Here is a 9,505-nt window from a genome sequence, read left to right as displayed (position 1 = left end):
AACTTATTCTATATATTTACATACAGGTAGAAATTGAATTTATTTTACAAGTTGCTTGTTTACCTTAATATAGATCATCCTATTTCAGTATGTACAGTTCTACTTCATTCTTTCATTTTTTTTTTTTTTTTTTGAGACAGGTCTCACTCTGTTGTCCAGGCTCTACTGCAGCGGTGTAATCATGGCTCACTGCAGCCGAAACTCCCAGGCTCGTGATTCTCCCATCTCAGCCTCCCAAGTAGCTGGGACCACAGGTGCACACCACTATGCCCAGCTAACATTTGTATTTTCTGTAGAGACGTGGTTTTGCCATGTTGCCCAGGCTGGTCTTGAATTCCTAGGCTCAAGCAATCTGCTTGCCTTGGCCTCCCAAAGTGCTAGGAATACAGGCGTGAGCAACTGCACCCGGCCTACTTCATTCTTCCAACTGTTGTGTAATGTTTCATGGTATGGATGAACCATAATTTTACCAGTCCACACTTTCTCAATTAAGTAATTTTTTTAACAAGTAATATGGATTTATGATATCCAAAATGTAAAAAAGGATATATCCCTCCCACTCCTTTTCCTCAACAAGTTATTACCTTTGGCCTGGAGGCAGCCAAAATGAGCATTTGTGGTGGAAATTGGCTAGATGCTCACCAATCCCATCTGTTTCTTCTTCCTGAGCACACAGAAGCCTAACTTCCCAGAGTTAGGTTGGAGTCAGATGACTTGGTCTGACCAATACAACATGGGAAGAGGTAACAGATACAGCTGAATCTTGGCCCACTTTGTGGTATTCTGTCTCTCAACTGACTGGCTGGCTGAAGGCAGAGGGTCCAGCAAAGACTCCAAGAAGGCCCCAGAAGATGGCGGTGCCACAAGATGGAGACAGCCAAAATCTCTCATTCTCCTCTTGATGGACAGGGACCAGAGACCTCTGCACTGGACTTTATGTGTGTGAGAAAAAAGCTTTTGGGTTAAGTCATCCAGATTTTTAGGTTGTTGCTTCAGCTAGCATCAATTACACTAATACAGAAAATGTCTCATGTGTCCTGAGATGTTCCACATAATAGACACAAGCAATTACCAGTCCTCTATCAAAGAACACATAGGCTGTTTCTAAATTTTCTCTATTATAATAATGCCACAATAAACAATAAACATTCTAATTAATTGGGTTTTCAGACATATTAAACGTTTAAGAGTGTTTGAAATGTTGCAGGCACTTAGGAATCTGCTCCACCCCACTCAGGTATTTCCCATCTTTTGCTCAGTTCAGCTTGAGCTCATCTAGTTGGCATGGTGCCAGCCTGGGAGAACCTGAAGCTCCTTTCTGGCTCAGAATCCAGCTTGATGCTGAGACCATACTTTCTGCAAGAACAGATTTTTTTTTTCCTACAATAACATTTATACATATGCATTTTTGCAGGCCTTGAGTGTCCATCACTTTAGACATTCATTTCCTGGGACTGCCAAGCTGTCAGTTTTTCACCAGGCTCCAGACTCCTAGCTTGCGCATGTCTCCTCTACTCTCACACTTCATCTGTTTAATCAACACCACGCCTGAATGCATACCTCTGCAGGGTACTATTCCAGGCACAAAGTGAAAAGCACACCTAAGGGGGTTTGGTTGTTGTCATCCTCCCATCACATTAAGTGTGATATGTGATAAGAGATAGATGGGAGGGAATAAATTCTAGCAGTCTATAATTGGTCCTGGTACTGACGTGAAACTGCTGAGAAAATCAGCTCAGGTCAGAGGTATAAAGTTGTGCTTTTCTTTATATTCAGGTTTCTCACATAGAGTACACATTAATTTTTAGAATTTAATCAAAGGAGCCTATAAAACTTGAATTGTTACAGCTATAATTCTCCACTTCAAGACATCACTAGCCTTGAAATCAGTCTTTTTTCCTCTATTCTGCAGGCACTAAAAGCAAAGCCCAATGCAAGTAAGTTGCTTAAGGGTAATAAAGTAAGAGGGAGAAGCATGAATATACTTTTGTTCCCCGTTTCTAAGTTCAGACAGTGAGTCTCAACTTTTGGGTTTATGCACAGTAGCAGATGCTGTCTATACTTAGCTCATATCCTTTGGGCCTACTCTGGAGTTTGCTTTTAGAGAGTTCTGACACAAGAGGAGGACGGCCTGTGTTTGCATGAGTGCATTCTCCGACCTTAGGAGCATGCTTTTCCAAGCACTGAGCTGGGTAGAGGTGCAGGAGTGTTAACACCCTAAAGAGGACGGCAGTTGGTGGGATAATAGCTCAGCTTCCTTGCCTCTTAGCGAGACAATTCTGAAGAGTGTTCCACAGTTTCCCAGATGGCTCACAGCAGGATTAAGCCTGGTTGCCCACACAGTGACCCTTTATTAATGCACCCTTAATGACTATCCTTCCTTTCCTGTCTTACTTCTCTACTCCTTCAAAAGAGGAGTCGCCTCTTGGAGTCACCTTCTAAACAAACTATTTGTACCCAAATCCTGGTCTCAGAGTCTGATGTTGGGGGAATCCAAACTAAGACAAGAGTTCCTTTGAAAATGTAAGGAAAAACAAGGTCCCTCTCCTCAGGAAAATATGCCATACTTCCAAGAAACCTAGGTAGGATTTGGTGAAATTCTGATAAAAGGGCCACAGTTCCAGAATCATCCTACCTTCCCTCTTCCCCCATCCCCTGAAGACTACTGACAGAGCTATATACAAGAAGCAGCATCATAATATAATAGGTATAAAAGCATTTATTAAAAGCTTCAAAAGTGCCCCAAATCCCCACTGTACCCTGTTTAAAATACAATTGACCCTTGAAAAATGAGGACATTAGGGTTACTGACCACCTACACAGTCAAAAATTCATATATAACCTTGGTTCCCCCAAAACTTAATTACTAATAGCCTACTGTTGATTGGAAGTCTTATAACATAAAGTAGATTAACACATATTTTGCAGTTATATGCATTATATACTGTATTCTTACAATAAAGCTGCAGAAAAGAAAATTTAAAAAATCTAAGGAAGAGAAAATATATTTACTATTCATTAGGTGGACGTGGATCATCACAAAGGGCTTCTCATTGTCTTCACGTTGAGTAGGCTGAGGACAAGGAGGAAAAGGAGTGGCTGTTTGGTCTTGCTGTCTCAGGGGTGGCAGAAACAGAGAAAATTCATGTATTATTATGAGTAGACCCCATAGTCCAAACCTGTGTTGTTCAAGGGTCAACTGTACTCACCACATGGCTCGCTTCCTAACTATTCTCTGTCACAGTACATTTGCCTTTTCCTACATGATTTGCTTAGTTGCTTACTGTTTTCTACCAGACTGTTCCTTGAAAACAGAAACTGAGACTGCTTTGGTCACCACTGTATACTCAGTGTTTATGACAATACCCTCTTTCACATGGAAGGTACTCCATAGGCTGAGAATAAGGTTGAGGTTCAGATTTCTGGCCTCAAAGAGCCACCAATTCCTTGCTCATTAAAATCACAGGATCCTAACCTCTATCAGGCTACATGGAGAAAATCAAGGAGACAGGATAAATGAAATGAGCAGATCTGCAGAGCTGGATCTGGCTCAACTAATCCATCAAGCTACGTGTGTGAAGGAGGCAGAACAGAATCCATTGGTGACCCTGCCTGCCAAGAACATGGGCCAATTAACATCTTGAATTTTCACTATTAGATTAGTAGCTCCTTTTCACTGGGGAAGGGGAAGAAAGGAGGAAGGTTGCCAGAATCTATCCCTGAAGTATATCCTATTATATTTATATAATATATATTTCATATATATAATATATATTTCACATATAATATGTATTTCACATATAATATATATTCCATATGTATTATATATTTCACATATATTATATATTTCATATGTATTATATAATTTACATATTATATATTTCATGTATATTATATATCATGTATATAATATATAATATATTTCATATATTATATATTTCATATATAATATATTTCATATATAATATATATTTCATATATAATATAGTTCATATATAATATATTATATAGTTCATATATAATATATTATATAGTTCATATATAATATATTATATAGTTCATATATAATATATTATATAGTTCATATATAATATATTATATAGTTCATATATAATATATTATATAGTTCATATATAATATACATTTCATATATAATATATATGAAAATATATGAAAATTTATATATTATATATGAAATATTGTATATTATATATGAATAATATATATATTATTCATATATATTATGAATATATTCAATATATTCAAAATATATATGAATAATATATATGAATAATATATATGATATTATATATGAATAATATCATATATATATTATATATGAAATATATATTATATATTTTCATATAATATATATGAAAATATATGAAAATTATATATAATATATATGAAAATATATGAAATATTTTCATATATAATATATATATCATATATAATATATATTTCATATATAATATATATTTCATATATAATGTATATTTCATATATAATATATATTATATATTTCATATATAATGTATATTTCATATATAATATATATTATATATTTCATATATAATGTATATTTCATATATAATATATATTATATATTTCATATATAATGTATATTTCATATATAATATATTATATATTTCATATATAATGTATATTTCATATATAATATATTATATATTTCATATATAATATATATTTCATATATAATATATTATATATTTCATATATAATATATATTTCATATATAATATATTATATATTTCATATATAATATATATTTCATATATAATATATTATATATTTCATATATAATATATTATATATTTCATATATAATATATATTTCATATATAATATATTATATTTCATATATATTATATTTGATATATAATATATTATATATTTCATATATGTTATATATTTCATTTATATTATATATTTCATATATAATATATTATATATTTCATACATAATATATATTTCACATATTCTATATACGTCATACATAATATATATTTCACATATTCTATATACGTCATACATAATATATATTTCACATATCCTATATACGTCATACATAATATATTTTTCACATATCCTATATACGTCATACATAATATATTTTTCACATATCCTATATACGTCATACATAATATATTTTTCACATATCCTATATACGTCATACATAATATATTTTTCACATATCCTATATACGTCATACATAATATATTTTTCACATATCCTATATACGTCATACATAATATATTTTTCACATATCCTATATACGTCATACATAATATATTTTTCACATATCCTATATACGTCATACATAATATATTTTTCACATATCCTATATACGTCATACATAATATATTTTTCACATATTCTATATACGTCATACATAATATATTTTTCACATATTCTATACGTCATACATAATATATTTTTCACATATTCTATACGTCATACATAATATATTTTTCACATATAATCTATACGTCATACATATTTTTCACATATAATCTATACGTCATATATTATATTTTTCACATATAATCTATACGTCATATATTATATTTTTCACATATAATCTATACGTCATATATTATATTTTTCACATATAATCTATACGTCATATATTATATATTTCACATATAATCTATACGTCATATATTATATATTTCACATATAATCTATACGTCATATATTATATATTTCACATATAATCTATACGTCATATATTATATATTTCACATATAATCTATACGTCATATATTATATATTTCACATATAATCTATACGTCATATATTATATATTTCACATATAATCTATACGTCATATATTATATATTTCACATATAATCTATACGTCATATATTATATATTTCACATATAATCTATACGTCATATATATTATATATTTCACATATAATCTATACGTCATATATATTATATATTTCACATATAATCTATACGTCATATATATTATATATTTCACATATAATCTATACGTCATATATATTATATATTTCACATATAATCTATACGTCATATATATTATATATTTCACATAAAATATACATGTCATATATTATATATTTCACATAAAATATACATGTCATATATATTATATATTTCACATAAAATATACATGTCATATATTATATATTTCATATAAAATATACATGTCATATATTATATATTTCATATAAAATATACATGTCATATATTATATATTTCATATATAATATACATGTCATATATTATATATTTCATATATAATATACATGTCATATATTATATATTTCATATATAATATACATGTCATATATTATATATTTCATATATAATATACATGTCATATATTATATATTTCATATATAATATACATGTCATATATTATATATTTCATATATAATATACATGTCATATATTATATATTTCATATATAATATACATGTCATGTATATTATATATTTCATATATAATATATATGTCATATATTATATATTTCATATATTATATATATTTCATATATTATATATTTCATATATATTATACATATTTCATATTTCATATATATTTCATATATATTTCATATTTCACATATATTTCATATTTCATATATATTTCACATATATTTCATATTTCATATATATTTCATATATATTTCATACATTATATATTTCATATATTATATATTTCATATATATTTCAGATATTTTTCATGTATTATATATTTCATATATATTTCATATATATTTCATATATTATATATACTTCATACAGATTTCATATATTATATATATTTCATATAGATTTCATATATTATATATATTTCATATAGATTTCATATATATGATGTATTTCATATATATTATGTATTTCATATATATGATGTATTTCATATATTATATATTTCATATATATTATGTATTTCTTATATATTTTATATATAATCTTTATTTCATATATATTGTATATATTTCATATATATAATACATATATATAATTTCTTTTTTTCTTTTTTGAGACTGAGTCTCACTCTCTGTTGCTAAGGTTGGAGTGCAGCGGCATGATCTTGGCTCACTACAACCTCTGCCTCCTGGGTTCAAGCGATTCTCCTGCCTCAACCTCCTGAGTAGCTGGGATTACAGGCGCCAGCCACCACGCCTGGCTAATTTTTGTATTTTTAGTAGAGATGGGATTTTACCATGTTGGCCCGGCTAGTCTCGAACTCTTGACCTCAGGTGATCCACCTGCCTGGGCCTCCCAAAATACTGGGATTACAGGTTTGAGCCACCGTGCCAGGGAGAAAAAGCAAACAAACAAACAAACAAACAAACAAAACTGAAGTGTGTCCATGGGTCATACAACGCAACAACCCCAAGTCAAGAATTTCTGGTTTGTAGACCTTTCTATTGGTACAAACCTTGAGGCTAATTCTTACCATCAGATTTAGCTCCTTTCTGATACGTGGGATCCCCATCTCTCTCCTCCCTGCAAAAAGAAAAAGGCAGAACATACGGTAAAGAAAGTGTCAGTAGTAATGGCTGAAACCACTTACAGCAAGGCCTGTGCTATGCTTTCTGGAACTGCAGCACCTTTGCTGAGCCTGGACTATTCTATCCTCTACATGTGCACCTGTTGAAATCATGTTAACTTTGCAAGGTCTGGTACAAATGCTACCTTCTTCATGAAACGTTCTCCAATCCTACCAACTAGGTGGAAACCCGCTAGTAGCTTCTAGTTGACTGGTTTCATGGTCAGTTGGACCTCCCACAGCAGAGCTCAGCACAGAGCTTCCAGTGCTTGGCGGTGTTTTAGAACCAAAATAAGGTCTACTTGCCCAGTGCAGTAACATCAGATTGCCACACAGAGGTTTTGCTGCAGTAGAAAGGCGCCTAGCAAAGAGGGGAGAATTGGTGTAGTTCAAGCTTAATATATATAAATATATATTATATATAATACATATTTCATAAACTTATGAAATATATACTGGGGACCTAAACTTCCCCAGCCTGACCAACACGGTGAAACCCCCCTCTACTAAAAATACAAAAATTAACCAGGCATGGTGGCAGCCGCCTGTAATCCCAGCTACTCAGGAGGCTGAAGCAGGAAAATGGCTTGAACCCGGGAGGCAGAGGTTGCAGGGAGCCGAGATCACCCCACTGCACTCCGGCCTGGGTGACAGAGCGAGACTCCGTCTCAAAAAAAAAAAAAAAAAAAAAAAAGGCTAGGCGCGGTGGCTCACGCCTGTAATCTCAGCACTTTGGGAAGCCGAGGTGGGTGAATCACAAGGTCAGGAGTTCGAGACCAGCCTGGCCAATATGGTGAAACCCCGTCTCTACTAAAAATACAAAAATTAGCTGGGCATGGTGGCGCGCGCCTGTAGTCCCAGCTACTGGGGAGGCTGAGGCAGGAGAATCGCTTGAACCTGGGATGAGGAGGTTGCAGTGAGCCGAGATCATGCCACTGCACTCCAGCCTTGGGCGACAGAGCAAGACTCCATCTCCCAAAAAAACAAAACGAAACAAAACAAAACAAAACCTGAACTTCCCATGGCTTGCAGGAAAGAATTTTTTTTTTTTTTTTTTTTTTCTTTTTTTTGGAGATGGAGTCTGGCTCTGTCGCCCAGTCTGGAGTGCAGTGGCGCAATCAAGGGTCACGGCAACTTCCACTTCCTGGGTTCAAGCCATTCTCCTGCCTCAGCCTCTGGAATAGCTGGGACTACAGGTGCGCGCCGCCACGCCCGACTAATTTTTTGTATTTTTTTAGTAGAGACGGGGTTTCACCGCGTTGCCCAGACTGGTCTAGAACTCCTGAGCTCAGGCAATCCACCCGCCTGGGCCTCCCAAAGTGCTAGGATTACAGGCATAAGCCACCGGCCCGGCCGCAGGAAAGGATTCTTTTAATTTTTTTTTTTTTTTTTTTGAGACGGAGTCTGGCTCTGTCGCCCAGGCTAGAGTGCAGTGGTGCGATCTCGGCTCACTGCAAGCTCCGCCTCCCGGGTTCACGCCATTCTCCTGCCTCAGCCTCCCGAGTAGCTGGGCCTACAGGCGCCCGCAACCTCGCCCGGCTAAATTTTTTTGTATTTTTAGTAGAGACGGGGTTTCACCGTGTTAGCCAGGACAGTCTCTATCTCCTGAGCTCGTGATCCGCCTGCCTCGGCCTCCCAAAGTGCTGGGATTACAGGCGTGAGCCACCGCGCCCGGCCAAGGATTCTTAAAGATAGGGGTAATTTCAGAAAATAAGAAGTTACAGGTAAAGTCATAAATCAACACACAGAGGTTATACATTGGTTTGACCTAAAAAGGCGGGACATCTCCAAGCAGGAGCCCACAGGTCATAGGTGGATTCAAAGATTTTCTGATTTGCGACTGATTCAAGGGGTGAAGCTTTGTCTAAAAATTTCGGATCAGTAGAAAAGAATGTTAGCTACAGCTTGTGGGCATGACCTTCTTCAGGAAGAAGAAACTTAAGAGAAAAAA

This window comes from Pongo pygmaeus, chromosome 2 (genome assembly GCF_028885625.2).
Source record: "Pongo pygmaeus isolate AG05252 chromosome 2, NHGRI_mPonPyg2-v2.0_pri, whole genome shotgun sequence".
In the NCBI taxonomy this organism is placed as follows: domain Eukaryota; kingdom Metazoa; phylum Chordata; class Mammalia; order Primates; family Hominidae; genus Pongo; species Pongo pygmaeus.
Note: the sequence above shows the minus strand (reverse complement) of the source record.